At 41.6% G+C, this 23,119-nt stretch overlaps 1 protein-coding gene across 1 annotated transcript in view; it reads right to left on the bottom strand.

Annotated features, from left to right (window-relative positions):
- The window catches only part of XRCC4 (X-ray repair cross complementing 4), a 142,012-nt gene that overhangs the window by 16,193 nt on the left and 102,700 nt on the right, over positions 1-23,119 (bottom strand). The window lies entirely within an intron of this gene.

Genomic DNA, 23,119 nt, shown 5'->3' with positions numbered 1-23,119 from the left:
CTATCTGTACAGAGATCTAGAGCTGCACTGGCTTTCTTGCATGCACAAAATAATTAATTTCTCTACTTACATTGGTTTTCCAGAGTACAGAGTTAGATGAGGGGTCTTTATTTACCTTACAAAGGACTGAGAAGAGAAACAAGCTCTGGAGTTTTTCAGACTGATCTATGTCCCCCAGAACTCTTCCTTTGCAGCACACTGTTAAATTCAGCCAGAGATGCTGCTTCATTTTTTCCTCTGGAAATACTGTTTTTCAAGCCAATAACTATAACTGACAATTTCTTAATCTATTGTCCAAAAGCTCTTTCTCATTTCAAGTCATCTTTCCTAATCCCATTTCTCATATTACATTCTCTGCTCCGCGTTGATACCCTTCAAGCCTTATCAAATGTTTCCTTTGTTGTCCTGTAGCCAGCCTGTATGTATTTAACCTAAAACCATCCCTCATAAATCCAGGCTCCAAATACCTCTCCTGTGCTCGGTGTTCTTCCCTCCATCCCTCCAGCTGTCAATATCTCCCTGCTAACGTGACCTCAGCATCCCCAGCGACAGGAGACCCCTGCTTATTAGACTGAAATTGAGTTGGTCTTTATTGCTGTCAAATCAGTATTCCAAATTAATGCCTAATTTGCTGTCAGTTGCTACTTTTTAAGCCCCTTTTGCCACTGCTGCTTTCCAAGGTTTCCCTCACCCGCAGGAATCTGTGTCTCAGATTATTTTTCCCTTGATAGGCTGGCGCTAATTAATGTTCCTAAAATGCTTTTAAAGTGGAAAGCGCTGTACAAATATTAAGTATCCTTATCTGTGGTGGGAAACGTGCCCCATTACTGTTGTCATATAAACTTCACATCAACACACTCTGTGCACAGCCCTTGGTCATGGACACTTGATTTCCAACAAAGCACTGCTGACTGAATAAAATAATGTGAAATATTTATGTGTGGGCTGTGTACACACGAGTGCTGGGCCCTGCAATGTGTATGTTGCACTCACAAAACACAACCCAAACCACTCTGCTCTTTGTGTATTTAATGTAAACAGAAACTCAGAGCAGTTTGCAGCTTTGCCTGTGTATTTTGCACCGATTTTTGCTGTATAAACACTGTCTCACTGAATTATTGGCTGCCCAGCAAGGCCTGGTGCAGGGGATTGTTCAATACTGAATGAAATGAAGTTTGGTGAGTTCAGGCAGCTTGGGTATTAATCATTCAGAAAAACAAAATGAACAAAAAGGCCTTGTGTTTTCACTGCCTAGCATTTCCTACATTTGACTTTAATGGGTGTCATTGCCAATGTTCTGTTCCACAAAGGAGTGGAACTTATTTCTGCACAGTTTAACACCTTGAAACCATGGCAGGTGATGGTGTGCATCCTCCACTGCCACCATGGTGCCCTTGGGGACTCACAGCTCATGGCTGGGGGATTTATGGCACAGAGTACAAGCCTGAGGGGACGATGAGCATGGGGGAAACAAAGGAAGGAAACCAACCCAGATAATTTGTTAAAACAGGCATTAAATAGGTTGGCAAGGTTTGTTCTTCCAAAAGGCTGCATTCTGGGACCCAGTCCAATAAATCACTTACCATAGAGCTCACAGGAATTATGCAGAGATTGGAGGTTAAATCTTTGTTTACATACTTGGTTTTGGTTGGGATCGGCACAATCAGCACCCACCAGGATTCACCTACCACTTAGCCCAGGAGAGTTTTCTTAAATGTGCAATTTTGTGATAAAATTTTGTGATAAATTTTCTGCAAGCCTTGCTCCAGAGCAATGGGGATGGCAGATCTTCACTTCCACTTGTACTGTTTTCCAACAAAGCTACTTACTATGAGGCATTTTACCATATTCCCTCTTCATCTGAACTAGAGTCCCTCTACAAAGTTCAGGCCAAAACAGAAAAACCAGCACTTAAACTTCTCAAAGACTATAAAAAAGCCATTCCATGCAACCCCCTGATGCTTTTGCATGGCAGGTCCCATTTGCTGAACTCTACGTGGTGATGCTGTGGAGGAGGGTACACCTGTGCCAGGTTTCCCACCCCAAAAAGCCAGCAGGTTGTTTACTTTGGAGGTTGTTTGGGTAGCACAGCACACAGCCAAAGCACCCGTCATGCTACCACAAGACCAGAAAAAAAGCTGTGTTTGTCTCCCTCATAAAACAGAGAACAGAGCCCTGAACCTCGTATAAAATGTCTAGACTCTGGATAAACAGTCACCAGCGCTGGTGCTGCTGCTGGTTACTGAATTACCACGGGGACAAAGCTGCACATGAATGTCAGCCACACTCAGGGATGAGGAGCAGGCCTGAGATCATCTCTGAGACATTCTCTGCCCTCCCAGGATCCGAGGATGCAGCCACAGGACGTTTCCCAGGCCCCACTCCACCCTCACACCCAACCTGCAGGTGATCCTCAGCCCAGATTCCTTTTCCACTCGGGCATTTCTCATCTCTAAGATGCAGCTGGAGCACGGGAGGATCTGCAGTACCTCTGTCACTATTGCTATTTTATCTGCATTTTTAAACACCAGCATCCTCAGCAGCAGGACACAAAGCCAATAATTCACAGAATATTGCCAAGGATTCAGGACAGTCTTCACAGAAACAAGGGAAATTTAGGTGAATCAACAAAATGTAAAGGAAAAGGGCACATTCTGCTAGACACAGGCAGCTTATTTCAGGAGTACACTTTGTTGTAGTTCCACTCCATTGCCTTGACTGCTCAAATTCAGTTTGCTTAATTTTCTACACATTGATACAAAACTTATAGTTGACTATTACCCGCCATGTGTTTGCCTCAGGTTTTGTTTCCTAGCACTGCTGCTTTGGAAAAAACGTTTCCTGTGTTCACACAATTACCCAAACAAAAAACACAAGCAGTTTTTATTTGTATTGCTATTCCTACTAGAAGACAACCAGAAAGACACCAAGGTTGGTGTGCAAGGGATTTTTGTCAAAGACATGTTGGAGGTGATTCCAGCAAACATGCTTCTCACAGCCACTTTAGAAAGGTGAAAATGCCACATAAAACAAATGTACCTATCAGCAGTGATTACCTTCCCAGGTGTTTCAGTACTGGGGGAAATATTTATTAAAAAAAGCCAGCCTTAACATGAAAGAACAGCACCTGTTGCTGTTTCTACAAGCAACAGGTTTGAAAGACCTAGAAACTGGGACAGCCTTAAAGGAATTTTCCAAGATTTCATCCAGGAATGCCCCTTCTCTGGCTGAAAACCATCTGGGCTGCTTGCTGAGCAATCTTTAATCAAATTGTCTGTGACAGAGAGAAATATGCAGAAGAAAACTAAGAAAAGAAAATCAGGTCCATTTCCACCAGGGACCTAAGGAGTAGCCTCAATTGAGATTGAAAGTCAGAAAAGGTGGACAAAGGCACTATTTCAACCTCATATTCCAAGTTACAGAGGCACAAACAGATAAATGTGTCAGTAAAATCAGCTTGCTCTTACTGCACAGTAAGCTCTTGTGAATAACCAACTTCTCCCCAGCACATTTTTTAAAAGAATAATTTGTTTCTAGTCAAAAAGCCTGTGTGCCAACTTCCAGCACAGAATAAAATCTTTACAGTGGAGTTATAAATTTTTTTGAGAAGTGGGTTCTATGTACTCACATACACTTAACCATTACAAGGGCAGCAGGTGTCACTATAACAAATGATGTAAAGTTTAATTTAGACATCAGAGAACACACTGAAATACTTTGGAAATTGCCACAGGTCACTTAACATTTTATATGAAAAAAAAAAAAAATTAAAAAACCCTAACTCCTCTCCCTAACATTTAATTTTTTTTTTCCCCCTACAAGGCAAAGTAAAGAAAACACAGACATGGATTCTTTGTAATTAGCAGGACTGTGGTTTTACAGCCAAACACGGGCCAAGAAGTGAAAAGTTAACAAACCATTAGACGACATACATTGCTGGGTATGAGAACCGTGGCAATCTGCAGAACAGCTCAGGATACACGAGCATGAGGTCAACTGTTTTCAGTAGATAATTGTTGAGTATAAGCATCCTTGCCTCACAGACAAGGCATGCAACAACACACAGCGATTCCTGGCAGTTTCAAAACAATTTTATTTGCCCAGCACGTTATTTAAACAAATAGAGGAAGCATGGTCACTAATCGCAGATATGATTTAAATATTATGGAGAGGAGAAAAATAATTCTATTTTCTTTCCTCCCTCCTTCCACTTTTCTGTGAACCACCAGTTTCCATAGCAACTGCACTGTTTACAACACAATAGCCTCTTCCTCTTCTTGCCCAGGCTCCCTGATGGTACAAAGCACTTTAAACACCTACTTCACTTTAAAGCTGGGGGTCCCCCACAGCAGTGCTGGGGACCAGTGTAGGTGTTCTGCTCCATTCAGGGACAAAAAGGGGAGAGAAAAGGAGAGGCAAAAAATGCAACATCTGTTTGCTTAGGGACAGCCCTCCTTTCCCAGACTGTCTTTTTATTTTAAGGGGCTGGCTTTCAGCATTGCCTGCAGGTTTCCACACAGGAATCCTGCTCCTGCTGAGCCGGACTTTGCTCAGGTCCTACAAATATTGCTGATCAATGTCTTACTCTACATCTCATCACCATCAAGGCCAGGTTGGACGGGGCTTGGAGCAACCTGGGGTAGTGGAAGGCGTCCCTGTCCATGGCAGAGGGAATGGGGTGAGCTTTAAGGCCCCTTCCAGCCCAAAACAGTGAGGGATTCCATTTACAATAATTTACCGCCACAGTGCTCTCACTGCTGCTGGTGTCACTACCTGCCCACAACAACAAAAAAAAGCCTTCAAAGCAGCAATTTTAACCCACATGGCCGAACTTAACACGCAAAACAAAATTGTCTGTGAGAAGGTTTAAGTGGAAGTTTTAGTTTTTAGTTTTAAGAAACAGAAAAACATGGTCTGTGTGGAGGTGGGCGTGGGACTGGAAGAGGTCTTTGCTCCTTCCTCAGGACCCAGAGTCTGTTTTTTGTCTGAGGAAGCCTCACCATGGTCCCCAGCAGCTGGCAGCAGCCTCCCCATGCAGCAAACACTGCTGGAATCATCAATTTCATCCCCTGCCCCAGGAACAGCAACCCTGAGCTGCCAGCAGTGTCCCCAGCAGCTGCCTGCTTCACCTGTGCCTGCAGATAACTGCTCTTGGAGCCCTTCCTCTTCTGGAAATGAACATTTTAACTCGAGGAATACGAATATTATCTCTTACACCTAATTTTTTTTTTTTTTTTTGGTGGGTTTTTTGGGGGGTTTTGGGGTTTTTTTTGTTGTTTTTTTTCCTTCTTTCTTTTGCTTCAGCATAACAACTCTGGCCCTGATTCAACAATGCACTTAAGCATGTGCTTAGTTTTAAGTAGATGAATAGGCCTGTTGAAAAAACGCTCCAGTTAAGCATAAAATTAATAATATGCCTCAGTGTTTTGGATTAGGCTGTAATTGCAGGAAAAGTTTAAAGCCATATTGTATAACGCTTAAACATCCGCCCATGAGCAAATTATGCTACTCCTTAAAATAAAATAAAAAATAAAAGCTGTGGCAATGCTCCTTGCAGAAGCCAAAGTACAGGGCTGAAGATCCCTAAAGATGAAACCAGTACTATCCTGCAACGTGATAACAGCACTGTAAAAAATGATCTGTGATTTTCATGCTGATCTTTGCTGTCACACGCAATGGAGATTATTTTTTTCTCCTCAGTCTCCATAACTCAGATTATATAGTTTAAAAATACCAGTGCAGTTTGGTGTCTTTTTGGCTAACTTGGTTCTCTTTTCAAACCCCAAATACAGTAATGCATGTAATCACCATTCCAGACCACACATGCTTGCTGAGCAGTCTTTAATTAATGTGAGCATCTCTTTACAGGCTTTATAGGAGACCTTTCTGGTGTTTTTTTAATGGGAAATTTTAAGTCCTTGTATCACTATCTTCCCCATCTACCTACAACAAGAGAAACCTACTTTAATTTTATTGTGAAATATCCCAAATAAATATTTTAAATGGCTAATGAGTCAACGTGAACATGGAATAGACACGGCTTTCTTCCCTCCTTATGAAGGAGGTGTCTCTCAGGATGATTTGAGACTTTTTTTGTGGACATCCCATCCAACCTTTATGCCCATCACAGGGAATTTCATCCGTCCTTGTGAAAGGAGAAGCCTCCCAGAAATCTTAAGCCACATCTGGAAACCTGAAGAGCTTTGTTTAGCATCTTAGTGATACAATGGTGCATAAGGAGACACAGAGACGAGCGGGATGGTCTGAAGGAAGGGAACAGGCAGGAAGGGAATCCGTGCTGGGGATCAGGGATAAATACAAACCGCTGACAGCAGAGAATGAACTCTGGCACCAAGCATGAATGGGTCATGAAACAGTGAGCACATGAGTGAAACCTGAGCACAGGAGGGACTGTGAAGTCCCTAAGTTCAGCAGGATGATTGGTATTCAGACCCAACCCCCAGCTGCCATAAAGCCACCAAATTATTTGTCTCATTCGTAACGAGGACCATCCTCTGTGCCAGTTACAGGAAAATATTTATGGGGCAGTTGATAGGAAAAGCACACAGCCAGAGGAAGGGATGAAAAGGCCACAAGACATTTCTCTCTGCAGCTGTCAGTAGGAGGCTGCACACCAGAAGGAAAAAAAGAAAAAAGCTCCAAGAACTTTTTGCAGTGCTTTTTTTAATCCCCTCAAGAGACACGGATACAATGATACCTATTCAGTAGCCTGAGCCTCAGAAAAACAGAGAATTATACTTCTCTGCTTCTATGTGCAGTTCTGTGTTCACATACATTGTCCAACAGCAAACGAGACAGAGGGAGAATATAGTTTCTGTAACAAAAAAGAATTGTCTCTGTTGGGACCCTCGATGTGTTGGAAATACCAAACTTTTTATTCATACCATCCAGGCAGGCAGGCTTCTCAAAAGATAAAGAAAAATATTTTATCAGGCTGAATCAATACTGGACTTTCTCACCAAACACTGCCGTGCTTTATTCCTACAGGGTTGCCTGAGAGCTATGGTTTGAAACCACCACCACCACCACAAAAATCAATTTCTTTTATTATTAATTACAAGGATTTTCCTTGCAGTCGTCGTGGGAACGGTGCTCACATATTGATCTCTCCTAAGGCAGTTCCAGAAGTAATCTAACCATCTTATTTTGCCACCTTTGCAAAGAAAGTCTCCACAAGTTATCAAAAACCCCATTTCTACTCATGGGCTGTGCCTCTGAACCGTCTGATTTTCTGTCTCCTGTGCCACAAAGGACTTTTCAGTGACACTTCGGTGGGGGACACATGGAACTGTGCCAGTTTTCCTGTCTTGTACCAGTCCATGGTATCCTTCCTACACTACAAACACTGCCTGGGCTAAGAGAGAAGCAACCTGTGAAGATCTGACAGCCAGTGATACAGAATTTTATTTAAGTATACATCAAATAAAAGATAGAGATGGTGAGAGTGCAGAGCAACCCCATCCACTATTTTAGAATTCAAGCAGGTATGATATTTTCCCCTCCAAAATCAGACTACATGGGAGCAAAGATAATGACATGTAATCATCACTTAATCCAAGTAGGATGTTTCAATACATTTTTGCTTGATGGTTTTTGTCTCTTTTGAACCACACATGGTTGATACCAGACGTGATTGTGTCAGTATCTTCTTTAGATGATGTCAAAACAACAAGCTAGTGCAGAAAAGCAATGAGGAAGAAATCCCTTTACCTTCCAGCACTTACAAAGCAGTTCGGAAACAGCAAAGGTTTTGGTAAATGAACATGGTTGGTTGGCTGAGATTTGAACCACAGTCAGGTGGGAGAAGGTTGTCCCTGAGCCTGCTCTAGGTGCCAAGGCACAGCCACTGCAGAACGAGACAGAGGGTAAAATCAGAGAGCCTGGACAAAGGGAAGCACAGTGAATCCCAGTGACACCATTAGTCACATCTCGTATCTCATTAATGTTGTGGCCTGCATGGTTGAGTAATTTCCATGCAAACAGGAAGCACTAACATCTTAATTTCATCCTGAATAAAGTCACTGATTCATCTTGCACTGGTGTCCTTCCACCTTTCCCTAAAATGAACTGGGTGCATGGGGAAAAGCAACTTTAATACTGGTGGAATCATGGGATATAGGACATTGTTTTACCTGATTTAGGCCTATCAGAGTGCACAAAGCAATATTTATGCATGCTAACCCTGAAAGCAACAGGAGACCAGCAGGAATATCCATCATAAACTGCAAAAACCTGAGACATTTATATGCAGTTCCCTGCACTGCAACCAAAAGGCTTACACCACTCTGGTTTTAAGAATATTATTTAAAACTTGCTTCAGATTTCCCTATTTGCCTCTACAGCCAAATGGAAATAATAGATGCAGGAGTATAATCATGTCTGGCAATCGGTGAGAGCTCTGAAAATTGCTATTTTTTATGCCGTGGTTTGAAGAGCAAATAGATTTTCATGTTTGTGTATCAGCTGGATTGTATTAATGCAGCAAATCCTGTGCAAAATTGTTTGCTTGTCTTTGGGTTTGACAGTGATTTCAGAATTTCAGAGCAAAATGGCTTTTGGAGCCTGATGCAACCTGCAAACTTCTCTTCAACAGCTTCTTTTTGTTAGCTCAGTGAAAGAAATACAAACCAAACAAACAAAGAAAACCAAACTATTTTTGCTACATAACCATCTTTAGAACACATTCAGGCAGGTCTAACTCACGTTCTTCCTCTGGCAATACCTGAAATGAAATGGAACACGTTTGAAAGATGAATGCCCCGAACTGAAAGCATTTTTATGAAGCTGGAGTTCATTGGGATGCCACAACGAGTTGAGTTTTCCCCTCAGGACTGCAGTGATACTGAGATTCCTGACTGTGAAAAGGGGAAACTGCATGGAACACTGAAAGATTGATGGGGTATCTGTTGTGGGGTGAGTTTCTCTTTTGTCATAAATACTTTGTAAATCCACCTTTAATTCTTCTCCCATCTCTGGCTCTTCCATTTGTTTAATTTTCATAGTAAATAAACCAGCTTTAGTTGCAGCACTTCTGCGGCCAGGAGGGCAAGACTTCACCAAGAGGGGAGATGAATATGTGGTAGCCACAGAGGTTCTTATTCTCACCTCTGTTCTCCTTCTTCCCTCACAAATTCATTGCAGTACTGTTACTGCACAGCAACTCCACAAAAGTGAGAGTTTCCAGCATAAAGGAACAAATAAAGGAACAGTAGAAAACCTGTAGGAACACATTTTACGATTTGCTTACACCTACTGGGAAAGCAGCATTAATATTAAGGCAACAGATGGTGGATTTTTTATGTCCAGAATACGAATAATTGAGATATCTACACTGAGTTAAGATGGTGTCTTTCTGTAAAGCAGCTTGGCAGGATGGATCATAAACCATTTCAAATTCCAAAAGGCAAAATTTTCTCTATTTCATGAAGCAAAAAACCCATCAAAACCCAAAACAGCCTTTCCCACACATAATGAAATTCATCCCTTATACTACCACCTAATTTTTCTAGATGTGAGATGAGTTAAAATGAAGAAATACGCTTTCAAAAGGGACAGCATGACTTCTCTCATCCTTCTCTTTCCTGTGCTGCGGTCTGCAGCTCTCTTCATGCATCTCAACTCACGACCCAGTCCTGCAAATGTTCACTCCCAGGTGTAGCACTACCCCGAGGAGTTCCACTGAAGCCTGAGGAGATCAAAAAAAGAGTATCCCAGGAGACCAGTTTAGCCTGAAGAATGTAGACAGGGTGCTCAGAGGGCGCTGCACAGTGAACGCACAAAGAGCTTGATGTTTACGTTGGGGTTGCAGTGTCCTGCCCAGGAGTGGCAGTGGATTTTATGAACCAAGAGAGGCAAATTCAGCATTAGTTCAAAGTGCACCAGCCTGCATCACAAATCTCAGCTCTTGACAGTCAAACACGAATGCCTGATGTTGTTGTTTCCCCACTAAGTCCACCACTGACACACTCTAATACAGATCTGTTACTTACTGAACTGCTATTATATCAGTTTCTAAAATAAACACTACATTTCTTAGTAGAAATGAGTAGGTAAAGGAGGATATTCTCACAGAATTTTAAGGCAGAGGCTTCATGAATAGCCAGCTTTGGAGTGCCCTGCAGCTCAGATTTCACATGGCAAGGTGAGAAAATACATGGGATTTATTTTCAAATGTTTAGCACCTGCCACAAAGCCAGACCAACCAAAACAACACCGAGACAGTAAAAAACCGAAACCCACGTTTTTGGAAGGTTCAGGTCTCAGGAGCTGCAGTACTCAGGTAAAGAAATGATTATCCACTTCAGAATAATGGAAAAAGCACCTTCCACACGGGAGTTTCTCTCCCTTCTTTTTTTTTCCCTCTCCTCCCCCTGGAAATATGTGCAACCTACACCCCTTTTATCCTTGCCATTAGTTATTTTAAAGGCTACAGATGATTCTGAGGTGAAGCAAAATGAAAATAAGGGTATTTCACTCAGTGTATCAGAGAACCCAGTTTAAAAATGCATAGCTTCATGCCTTGGGCCTCTAAAAACACTCTTAAAAATCAACCAATTCAATGCTTTTCATGTCAATCATATACAGAGGTCTCCAATGACTCTGAATTTTATGAGCTGTCACTCATCCCAATCCCAGAGCTGCACCTACTAAATACAAGCTTAATGACCCTAGAAAGCATGGTTGAATATTTCTACACTACAAAAATGTAAATTAAAAGCACAACAGTAATTGAAATTAAAGAAGGGAAAAAAAAAAACCCAAAACACTGGCAGTTTCTCCTCAAATAATATTTTTATATTGGGTATGAGCAGCCTTTGTTCACACTGAAATACACATCTTGGTCTCAGAGAGATGAAAATGATGCTGAGAAACATCTGCAGACAATAAATGACATTACCTTGAGACAATGAAGAGATGACAGAGTAATAATTCTTTATAATACATAATGTCACCTGATTAATTGTATTTCCACTCTTATGAGAAACCAGAAAAATTTATTTTGTCAGTCAAACTTTACACCCTAACTGACCATACTGCTCACTTTGAATTTAAATTGCATTTTCCCTTTATATCTGCAAAATCTCTGCACTGCCCCAAAATTCAGTGAGCACCTGAGCTGCCTCACTGATGGAAAGTTACCACTAAGAAGCCAAGTTAAATCATAGATATTGACCCACGCAGGGAAGAAATGCAATTTTAATAATGCTTTGTAGGGTGATATTCAAAGAAATAAAATAGTCCAGCAGAAAAAGAGAGGGAATTAATGTCTGTATCTACTCTGCTGATCAAAGTAACAGAATTGGCTGCCAGGTGTGTAATATTGTGAATAACTTACCATAGAATCACAGAATGGTTTGGGTTGGAATGGAGCTTTACAGGTTATCCAGTCCAAGGCCCTGCCACGAGGGTCTCCATTTGTCATGAGTTGTACTGCAGGTGTTAGAGAATTAGTTAAAATGGCCTGGAAGTTGTGTTACTTGCTTGCCTTATTATGCTATTCTATTTTTTTTTAAATTCATTTGAAGATTCAGGTCAGAGGATTCAGTTGATAATGATGACCTCACTCATCAACCTCACTCATTTACACAAGCTAAAGTATCAGATCCAATGAGGGTGTAGAAATAAAAAAGGTGGGTTTTTTTATATATAAGTCAAAATGTCCTGTGTTACCAACATGGCAACTCTAAAAATCAAATTACCTGTGCAGACTGACATGAAAACTGCTAACACCTGCATGTCACCTTTTAAGGAAGTCCATACTTCTCATCTTTTGGCATAAAATACAAAATAGTTGCGTGAACCACCGCTGTTACACTAATCCTTAGCACTTTACATGTAAAGGCATTGTTAGGAAAGTGCAAAACTATTTTAAACTCGTACATACTCATGAAGAAAGTTTTTATTGTGAAACTAAGTGACCTACTTTTGCAGACCTTTCAACTAATAAAAACTATTAATAAAAATGAGGAAAAATAGATATCAACAATGACAAAACCAGAACTACCAGCTGCTGCTAAGGTTCCTAATATTGATGGGAATACACTCCCTGATGTTGATATTACACCTGACAAGTGGAAGGGCGGGAGCTATGAGGAGTCACTTCCTAGAAAGAACAGAAGAGGAAGATCTCTTGCCTGCTGAAAAGTGCAATAAAAAGTGCTGACCAAGAACTTGATTTTCACAAAAACAAGCTACATTTGGAGGTCCACCCTGCTGATTGTACATAAACCAAATACTGCAATTTAAATATTATAGACAGCCTTATTAATTGTTAATTATACAGTGAATGTGCAGAAAAATCCACCAGATCAGTACAAATGTTATTGCTTTTTTTGATAGTCTCAGATGGGACTAAGTCATACATATTTCCTGATATGTAAACAAAAAAAAAAAAAAAAAAACCAAAACCAACCCAAAATTTTGGGTCTACTTTACTTTACCCTTTTTATGGACTAGGAAAGGATGTTCTTCTCAACTTTTGAATGTGGAATGTGGGTCTGAGATATAATCCAGGTAGGAACTAAGAGAAAAGTACTAATACAACAATAATATAGTGATAGGGAGATTTTATGGTGACCTTATTGACACCACCATAAACAGCAAGAATACCTCAGGCAAAACAGGTCTTCTCAGTGTATGTCTGCTAAGACGTGTTTTTCCAAAGAAACATAATTTGTATGACGAAATTTGGGTACACAAGAATAGCCCTTATCTTTACAGTTTGTGTCTTTCCTGGAAAGTATGAAAACACGACCCTAACAGCAAAATCTAAGTTTGCCTAAATTCAGAAATATGACTCAAACAGCACCCCTGGGTCCTTATTAACATACACAATCAACTCCTTGCCAATGTTTCGAGTTTTAAAATCTTGCAATTAATTAATTCATTCTCCAGCACTGATCTCTGTGAGTTATTTCATAAATACTCAGTGTTTAAAATAAACCCCCCCCACTCAACAGTAATTTTCCTCACCAAAACTGCTGCTGGGGTAACACCTTGGGACACTGAAACAAATGCTATTTATAACATCCAGCAGTAACTCAATATCATCAGGCATTCGAATATATGCCTTCAGCTCCAGCATTTCCCCAAAGCATTCAATCCTTTTAAAGACCCAGTTTTTGTGGCAGCGGTTAAAAAAATGTTCCTTCTACTTGATTAAGAGAACCATTTCATTCCCTAAAGGTATCAGATGTTACCTGTCAGGAACAGAGACAAGAATTGAGCCTTGTTTCACAGAAGAAATATTAAAAACCTGGGACAAAATCAGTGCCACTGCAATGATGGTGAAATACAGTGTTTGGGAAGCAGAGCTTTGGTTAAAAGCTGCTGGCTAAGGTTTAATCCAGGAAACAGCAAAACCAACACACACACCAAAAAAAAAAAAAAAAAAAAAAAAAAGAGAGAGAAAGAAGGGAAAAAAAAACCCAACAAGCTGCTTGGAAAGGCTTTAAATTGATAAAGGCTATCAGCAAGGGCTTGTGTTCTCTCGTAGTGAAAGGAGACAGGGTGGGAGTCACCCCTCCAAACAGAAGGATTCAGTGTTGATTTTGGTTTTAAATCTCTGCCATAAGGTGAGGGCGGCAGCAGCAGCAGGGATTGCTGTACTCACTGCAGGAAGAAACAAATCTGTTTATAATTATTATTTTTATGGGACCAGTAATTCTAGGCCTGATAAGTAATGAAGGAATAAAAAAAAAACCCCAGAAAATATTAAAATTAAACAAGAAACAAATGAGGAATTCTACCTCTCCTGTGCTGTAGGTCTGGGCTTTCTGAGGGGGTGAAGGATGAGTCAGGGTGACTCAAAGCCCCGTCACGCCGGTGCAGGGGGAATTGAGAGGCACCTTCTGTTTTACCCTCAAGGTGGGTGATCTGGTCCCAGTGCTGCTCTAACATTAGTCATCCCATGGCAATAAACCCGTGGAACATTCAAAACTCTTTGCCATAAAGACAGAAAGCCAAAGAAATAGGAAAAAAAAAAAAAAAAAAGACAAGTGAGCAAAGAAGGAGGAACAATGTGGATGTTCTTGCATGACACAACCCTTTCCAAAAGACTACACAGCCCATGCACACAAAAACAGTGGGCAGGGAACACCTCCAAACCTGACCACAGACCTTGAGCCACGCCTGGATCAGCTGTCAGCCTGGGTCTGACTTCACCAGACCTAAAACCTGACAGTTTGTGCTAAATTCAGCATCATCAGCTGTATCCGTGTACTGATTCCAGACCATGCCAAGCGCTGGGTGTAAAGCCTTGTCACCTCAGCACGGATATTTACTGATTTTAAAAATAAGACTGCTTCTGTGACTTCATGTTTTCAAGTGAGGTAAGAACTGCAGGAGGGTGGGTGGGGGAACCATATTCCAGCCCTGGAGCACAGCTCATTGAGAGAATGGCCAGGAACTCACACGTTCACAGGAAAAAGATGAGCGAGATGGAGCACGATGACAAAATGCCCCTTTGCAGCCCGAGGGCTGGTCTGCTGTGAATAATTTCAGAATTTTGGCTGGAAAACAGTTTAATTTGCCTCTGCAGAACCTTGTTTACTTGCAGTTCCCTCTCACCAATCAACAAGCTGTCTTGAGCCGCCACTTCTAACGTTGTTCAAAACACAGACACAAATCTGAGAGGGATTTAGTGTATGGCTGCTCCATGGTTTCCTCTTGATAATAATAATCCATAACACAAAGACTTTACAGATGATAAATATATCCTACATGAAATTACAGATTCAGAGCTATCTGCCAAAAAAACCCAAAAAAGTTAGGAAAACAATGAAACAATAACAGTGAAATAATTTAAAGGATTATAACTCTACACCATTACTGTGAGAGGAAAAGAGCCCTTATGCCAGGGCTAAGTCACACAAGTCAATTTAAGCTGTATGCAAATGTATTAGGGACAAACTTCTAGACAGTTCTAGACAACTAGAGTTCTAGTTCTAGAGTTATGTGAAATATTGACAAAAAATTCCCACGTTTTCAAGAAAAAAAAAAGTCCTGGAATGGGTATCAAAATGGGCCAGGAAGACTGGAAACAAATGCACAGCTGCAGAGTGAAACTTACAAATTTAATTATGCATGACTGCTAACTGGCAATTTTGTTGCTAAAGTAGTATCATCATCAGTAATAAGGAGAACAACAATTTATCTAATTTTATGGTGCTTGCAATGATGAAATTCTTTGATGTATGGTATTAAGCATGATTTTAACAAAAAATATCATTCAATGGGAAAGAAAAAACATGTACTTTCCAGAATTCTTGATTCCAGAAACATATCCAGTTGGAATTTTCCTTCACCCCCACCTGCTTTTTTCTTAATCCACTGAGATACACAGGAACTATCTAACAGTCAAAAGAATTAAAAATAAATGCTTAATGGAACAAAATGAAATTACTGAATTTTCCATCCAGGATATACAAGACATTTCAGCCTAATTGTGTTAGTTAGGGGAGGAAAAGTAAGAAATAATGTGAGAAAACCTTCCACATTTTTCTTTTTAGAAAGGTAACCTTTGTCTCCCACATACACAAAAACCAAGAACAAAACAGAAAAAAAAAAACCCCAACCAAACTAAACAAAACTAATCACCTGGAAGAGATAAAAACCATCACGATTTCTACTGCCCACAATTTTAAACGAAATTCTATTGAGAGTGCTTAACCAGCAAAAGGAAAGGAAGGGCAAAGCAAAAGCCGGAAAAAAGGAAATAGTCTGTTATCAAAGGACTATTAATTGCTCCCCAAGTAAGAGCAAGTGATGATCTTCTTCCTTTATTTACTCGAGGTTCAGCTGTCTAATCAAAGAAACGTTGTGCTGGTTGGGCTGAAAGAAAACTGTACCTTTTGTTTTGGTGATTGCCCACTAGACCTTAAGGGCTTTCATTGGATCAGTTTTACAGCTCACTGCTGCACTTTAGAGAAGCAAAGGAGCAGCAGGCAGCTCCCAGCCTCCACTTGCACCGCCAGTAAACAGGAACAGGGCTCTGGAGCATCACCCAGCTCCCTTTTGTGGTTCTTAGTGCTTGGCTGGTCCTTTCTCTAGAGCTGTGCTTCATAGTTAGACTCAATTTACTGCATTTGCAAATATGACTTTCTAATTATAGTTAGCAGGTATTATTCAAGCCAATAGTTTAAAAAAAAAAAAAAAAAAAAGCTAAAACAAAGCACCTTTCCACAGAAAAGACAGAGTTTACAGGTTTTGAGTGTCTGCATTCCCTGCTCTCCCAGCCAAGCAGTTTGGCATGAGCCACAATTCCAGTGGTCCTCCTGCAGCTTGTAATGAACTGAATAAAGAAAAAAAAATTTTTTCATTTTCTTACTGCCCTGCAGACCCTCAGTATGCTAGATTTTTGCCTTCAACTGTAAAATGTGCAAGAAAAGATGGAAATTCACCACCTCCTTTTATCCTCCCTGCATCCCCCACGCACAATCCATTACCAAAGCCATGAAAGTATAAAAGTGTCAGGTCCTCTTTCTCTTCAGAGCAGCAAGTTTTGTAATCTGCCTGCAGGCAGAATAGGAACAAGCAGCTTTTCAAGGTTTTTATGGGCTGAAAGAATTCTTACAACAGCAAAATTATCTTGGAAGAAAATTTCTCAACTCCTGGCGGAGAGAGCAAAGATGTTCCAGATGATCTGTATATAATATGTAACGTATCCAGACACTTTTTTTTCCCCATCCAAATTTGCTCTATTCTGCCTTTTTAAGGATTTCTCTATATTGAAAACAGAGTATTTCTAAGAATGGGTACCATTACAGAATGCATGTGCAGTGGCTGAAAACGACCACAGGCACATTTCTCAGGGCATGTAAGGCTTTATAGTCATTTCTGTGTGAGATGAGGCCTACAGGAGTGAAGAAAACCTTCACTCCTGATACTTAGCAACACAATTTATTTATTTATTTATTTTTTATTCAAGATGTTTACGACTCTGCAGATGTTACAGGTTTATTTCTTTCCTTACAGGCTGAGTGAACCCAGCAAATCGTCCCCCTGGGAACCCGCGAGCCAAGGCACACACAGCTATCCCAGAGAACATCACCCTGCATCCACAGGAACAAAACACCATTACAAACCCAGTCTTAAGGGGCTGGTGAACCTCCTGCTTTACTGGTCCTGACCTGAATTCTGGCATCAGGGTGAGACAAACGCACAGAAGACGGGCAATTTACAGAACAGCTTCCAGCGCAGCAGCCTCAGCTCCGGGGCAGACTCCGTCATTTCATGCCCCCCTCTTGCCCCACCTGAGGAGAGGGGCAGTGAGATGAAAGAGAGGTAATCAGGCGCACTAAAAGCTCTTGGCTGGCAGGGATGGGACAGGATCACTCAGGAAGCAACAACAACATCACCCATTGTATCCCAAACCTGTCCCGACAAAGGCGGCTCTGTCGCTCTGTTTACTTTTCCCAGTTTGTCTTGCTTTATGCCTTTGATAAACTGTCAGGACTGGTTCCTCCAAGGACTATATTCCCCCAAAAAGCCTCTCTCTGCCAGCCTCACATATGGTACAGTTTCTTGTGCCTCAGGAGCCTGCAGTTCTCATAAGAACTCTTCATGTTTTCCGTAATAATTCCAATACTTTTCGCATTATGTCTCCAGCTGTGCTGCGCACGGGCTGAGCAGCACCACAGATCCTGCCCTGTAACGTTACTCACTTTTAGCTGGTGCTGCAGTCCTGTGGGCTAAGCTGCAGAAATATTAAAAAATACAGATCAGATAGCTGAATGCCAAACATAGTAACAGTTTACGCACAAATCACATAACTTTACTAACGTTGCCCAGCCTCTGAAATAAACCAAAGTTTAAATAAGATTACTTTGGCTCCTAGCAAGGAAAATGATCACGTTTCCCAGCTCCAGAGACATTTTTTCTCAAAGCTGATCAGGCTGAACTACCTCCCAGAAATTAACACTATTGGAAAGCTTATAGAGCAGAACATGTACTGGATAAAACAACATTTTTCTAAGGTCTTGACACAGTCAGGACTTTTCTATTTTTCAAACACCCAGGAAGAACAACAGGAGAACAGTTCCTCAGGTGGAGACTCCTGTGCTAAGGGAGCATCCACAGGGTCTGGGTTTGCCTCCTCTGGAGCTGGGGAGAGCTGGAGCATAAAACGGGATAATTATGGAGTCAGTGTGTCATTCAGGGACTTGTGCAATACCACTGCTCTTTACATTCACTGATTAAACAAATAGCTTATTTTGCAATAATTTGCCTACGTAACCAAGCTTATAGCAAGGTCTAGAATACAAGAACTGTTAATACCAGGGTGACTAAGCCGTCCACTTGCAAAAGCCAGACAAAAAGGGGATAAAATGCATGTCTGAGGACGGGAAATGTTTCACACTGAGAGCACAGAGTGGCCTTTTTCTGAAGAATGATTAGTGCTCTGCAGCTGCCCTGACCTCATTATATTCACTCTGCTGAAATTCAAACTTCCTATTCCGACAGTTTGTTCGGAAGGTGAAGGAAGAGGTTTTTTAAATTTGCCAGTCATGGATGATTACACATCTCCCTTCCACTGATAGCCAAGGGGAGATACATGCCTAAACAGCACTTCTGCCCTCCAGAACCTCCCTCCTGGGCAGGCAGCTCCTGGCAAGCAGGTTTTATGTTGATGTAATTCCACCTGCCCATTTTCGCTCGCCATCCCTCTGAGCTCCAGCAGCCGCAGCTCAGTTTGAGAAATCACCTCTGGCAAGCCTGAAACAGATTAGTGATGAATTGCTTCTCCTCCTATTAAGCAATTTCCAGCACTTTATTCTGGTCAATTCAGCAGGTGACCATTCTCCCCAGGAGGGCACTGGGACCTGAGGGAGTGGAGATGAAAGCTTTTCCTCCGCAGATAGATGTGGTACATTTTTAATTCATTAAGATCCTCATCTAACTCCTGTAAAAACAACAGGCTGTTCACAATGCTTGTTTAATGGGAATTACAGTGGATTACCAGCGAGCACAAATTCAAAGATAATCCGTATTTGAGAACTCAGTACTTCCTCACAGCTGCACCACAAGCATTGTCTGCCTGTCATCAGCATTTCTTGTGCATTGCTTGTTGTATCATTGTGCTTTCACTAGCCCAAGGCAGAGATGCAAATATTTAAGCCCAGTTTAGCCCCAGCTGGTGGGTTCAGTAGGGCATCACAGGGGTGCTGATGTCCTCACCACACACCAGCCCCAGGTATCACATCCCAGCCTCCTGTCCTGGATGTCACCATGACTGCTCCCATCCACACCAAAAACGCAGCCTGTGCTTCAATATTCTGCCACAAAAACCCTTCTCTTGGAAAGGAGACACATTCCTGCCCCGTTCAGCCTTCTGAGAAGGGCAGACAATTGTTCAGAGATAAAGCCTGCACCATCCCTGCATCCTCACAGTCCTGCAGGGAGCCACAGGGCGCTGTGGCTTCCAATCTTCCCTTGTTCCCATCGACCTGAGTGGATGTCGTAGGCCAAATTCCAAACTAGGATGAATTTACATTGTTGCCACTGCCTTTTGGGTTGGCTTTAAGCTTTTGCAGACTGCCTCTTTACAAAGGTATCTTCTGATGCAAGTCCTAATCGTTGCTGTGACCACAGGAAGGGAGATCAGTAATTCCATTTTCCATCATTATTCTTTCATGTTGGAGGACAAAATGCCCTCTTGTTTCCCAAACAAAAAAATTAATGCTATGTAAAAGAAATACAGATGCAGTTTTGCTTGGCATTTGACCAGGGCAAAGGCTGCCAGAGCTCCAGGAGCATATGGACAGCGCTGCCAGGGATGCCCAGGGTGGGGTTGTTGGGGGGTCTGGGCAGGGCCAGGGGTGGGACTGGATCATCCCTGTGGGTCCCTTCCAGCTCAGGATATTCTGTGATTCCTAACCAAAGAAGACCTTCACCAAAACCCTGCAGGTTATCCAAGAACTGCAAACTTACAGTTTTGGCTGGGTGTTTTCTTACACAGCAAAGCCACCTGCCAAAAGTAAGCCCTGTGGAATGTACAATGAGAAATTCAAATTTCAATCCACAAAAGTAAAAATCCAGCAGATCCATGTAGTTGAGGTGTTGCCCAACATCAGAGCTTCCTTCTGAAATATCAGGGGATTTAGTCTGCCACAATTAATGTTTTTAGGCTCACCTGCTTTCAGACTGAAATCCTCAGGAAACCACACACACAATGACACAGTGTGATTAAAAAAGCAGGAAACTGGGGGCCCTGTGGAGGGATCCTGGCAGGTGAGCCCTCTGCAGTAGCTCCTGACTGATGAGTGTACAAACAAACCATTCAAAGGCTAAAAAAGTATCCCCCTTCAAAATGATTTTTATAACTGAGGAGACGAAGAGATCTGGCTGGGCCCACACATTTAACAATATTTATTTCTGACTCAGTAGATATCTATACTCATCCATTTAATCACACTACATTGGTCATGTGTCTGTTAAAAAAAAAATTTTCCCGAATCCAAGTGATCCCCTTTCTACAGACTCATTCTCTTATGCTTGGAACTCTGGTAAGCATATATTTTATTCAGATAATGGGGTTTATGTAATTTTTCTTTTAATTACTAAAACAGCAAATGGACGGATAAGAAATCTTTCTTTCTGGTTAGGGCTATAAAGGCACCTGTAAAACAGCTTTCCAACATTTAATATCACAATTAGTTGCGTGGAATACTTGAATACATGGTACAATAAAATTTAAGATCTCTTCACTGCCTTTCAGGGAAAATATTTGTGTTTTTCTGAATGCTTCTGAATGCAAGCAGTTAACCTTCTGCGTTGATTAATAAGTCTGGGGACCACATGTCATGCATGCAGTATTTATTACTCTGTTCTTTGTATTTCAGAGGTGAGTGTATACAATACCTGAAACACCACAGCAATTGTCAGGCTGGGCTTCAGGGATGAAGTAGAAGGCAACTCCACTAATGGGAAAGAGACTATAAATAAAAACACACTAAAGATTTCATTGATCCAACACCCACTGAATGCATAACTCATCAAGGTGTTTGAGAACACTGAGATGCCTTGTTTGAACAGCAATCCACTGCTGTCAGTAATTTGAATTTTAAATTCTCACATTAGCTTCAGGGGGAAGCAGTGGGCGTACTCAGCAGGCTGAAGGTATGAGGAAGCAGAGATAAGGATTAAAATAGAAAAGGAAGAAAAAGGTGTCTATTTCAAAGTGTGCACTGTTAATTAATAGATTACGAGACAAAAAAAGAAAATGCATAAATATTCCAGTGATGGCTTCACAGTTTAAAAATAAATTTTAATTCAGAATTAAAAATTACTCTAGCAGACTTTTTATTTTCAGATGAATTGATGGAGGGCTCAACTGGCCTAAGTTAAAGACATAGATGGAGTGGATTATTTCCCTATGATTCACAGAATCATGGAATCCTGCAATGGTTTGGGTTGGAAGGGACTTACAGCCCATCCAGTGCCACCCCAGCCATGGGCAGGGACACCTCCCACTGTCCCAGGCTGTTCCCAGCCCCAGTTCAGCCTGGCCTTGGACACTGCCAGGGATGCAGGGGCAGCCCCAGCTGCTCTGGGCACCCTGTGCCAGGGCCTGCCCACCCTGCCAGGGAACAATTCCTGCCCAATCTCCCATCCAGCCCTGCCCCCTGGCACTGGGAAGCCATTCCCTGTGTCCTGGCCCTCCATTCCAGATGAAGAGTCCCCTCTCCAGGTTCCCTACATCCCCTCCAGGTCCTGGAAGGGGCTGTGAGTTCTCCACATTAACTTCTCCAGGCTGAACAGCCCTGACTTTCTCAGCCCAAAGTTGCCACTGACCCCTTAAACCGTCCAAGCACGAGTTGACCTGGCAAGCAGGAAGAAGATAAAGCCATAGCTCAGCTCACTCCTCATCCTTTAGTCTCTTTCAACCAGACACAGCTCATCATCCTGCCCTCTGGCACCAAAGTACTCCAGAGAACAGCCTACAGTTGGCACAGGATAGTTTAGAGTGCCTGAAGCAGTCAGGAAGAAGAAGGAATTTTGCTGGGAAAAGGAGGTTGGACTAACATTCCCACGCTTCTCACAGCACCAGAAAGCATGAAATGACACAAGATGGACACTTCTCAAATTTTGTCACAATTTGTGACTTTGGAAACCTCCCAGTGTGGGGGAACACTGACAGCCCTGTCTTGCTAAGTGTGGCAGGGACAGAGGGATGGAGAGGTCCAGCCAGCAGCCAGGCACAACCTGAGCTGCAGGAAAGGAACAGGAAACCATCCGGCTCTAAACCCTGCCCCCTGCCAGTTTGCTTATTGCCATCTCTCAACAGACCAAGAATTCTTCTGTCCCCTATCTATATCCATCCACTGCCTGTGGATAATTAAGTTTTCTTCTGAAGTGTTTTTTAATAAAACTGAAGCTGCTGCCTAAGCCCTTCTCACACATCTGCACCATCCTCGTGGTGTCAGTTCATCTATAATTAAACACCAGAGAGCTTTATCACCTATCAGTCATAATTCATCCAGGAGCTTGTCTTATTTATCCAATTAAAAAGGTATTTATTGTCAACATATTACCTTTTTTTTTTTTTTTTTGAATACTTGCCCGGTGGAGAATCCCTGCACTGTTTCATTTAATTTGTGTGCAATAATATCTAGAGCAAAATTCTTGTGAAATCAGGGAGTGTTAAAATAAAAACAGCAGCTTCAGAGTTGGCATTATCAGGGAGCTCTCATGTAAGCTTCATGTACAGATGGAATATGGAATTGCAGCTGTGTACTTTAATATGGATTACTCCTTTGGTTTCTTTTTCAGGTTAACAAACAAATTTTATTGTAATTTATCTGACAGCTTGGTTACTGGCAGGAAAATTCATTTTGCTGAAAGATGAAATGTGAGAAAATAAATACAGCACTATATTGAAAACAAGATAAGGAAGGAGAGTAAAGCAGTATAAATTAAAATTATCCTGTTGCTGAGAAGAAAGACACAGAGGTATAGGGAGGTGTCTTGCTTGCACATTTATAATAGAAGTTTAATTTTTCAATTATATCCCAGTAATATCCTGTCCTGCAGCACTGATTACTTCCTTGGCTCACTGAAAATTAATTTTGCATAGTGCAAAACTGTCTTAGGAAAATAA

Source organism: Coloeus monedula, assembly GCF_965178545.1.
Source record: "Coloeus monedula genome assembly, chromosome: Z".
Taxonomy (NCBI): Eukaryota; Metazoa; Chordata; class Aves; order Passeriformes; family Corvidae; genus Coloeus; species Coloeus monedula.
The sequence above is the reverse complement of the archived record's forward strand: the minus strand, read 5'-3'. Positions and strand labels throughout refer to the sequence as shown.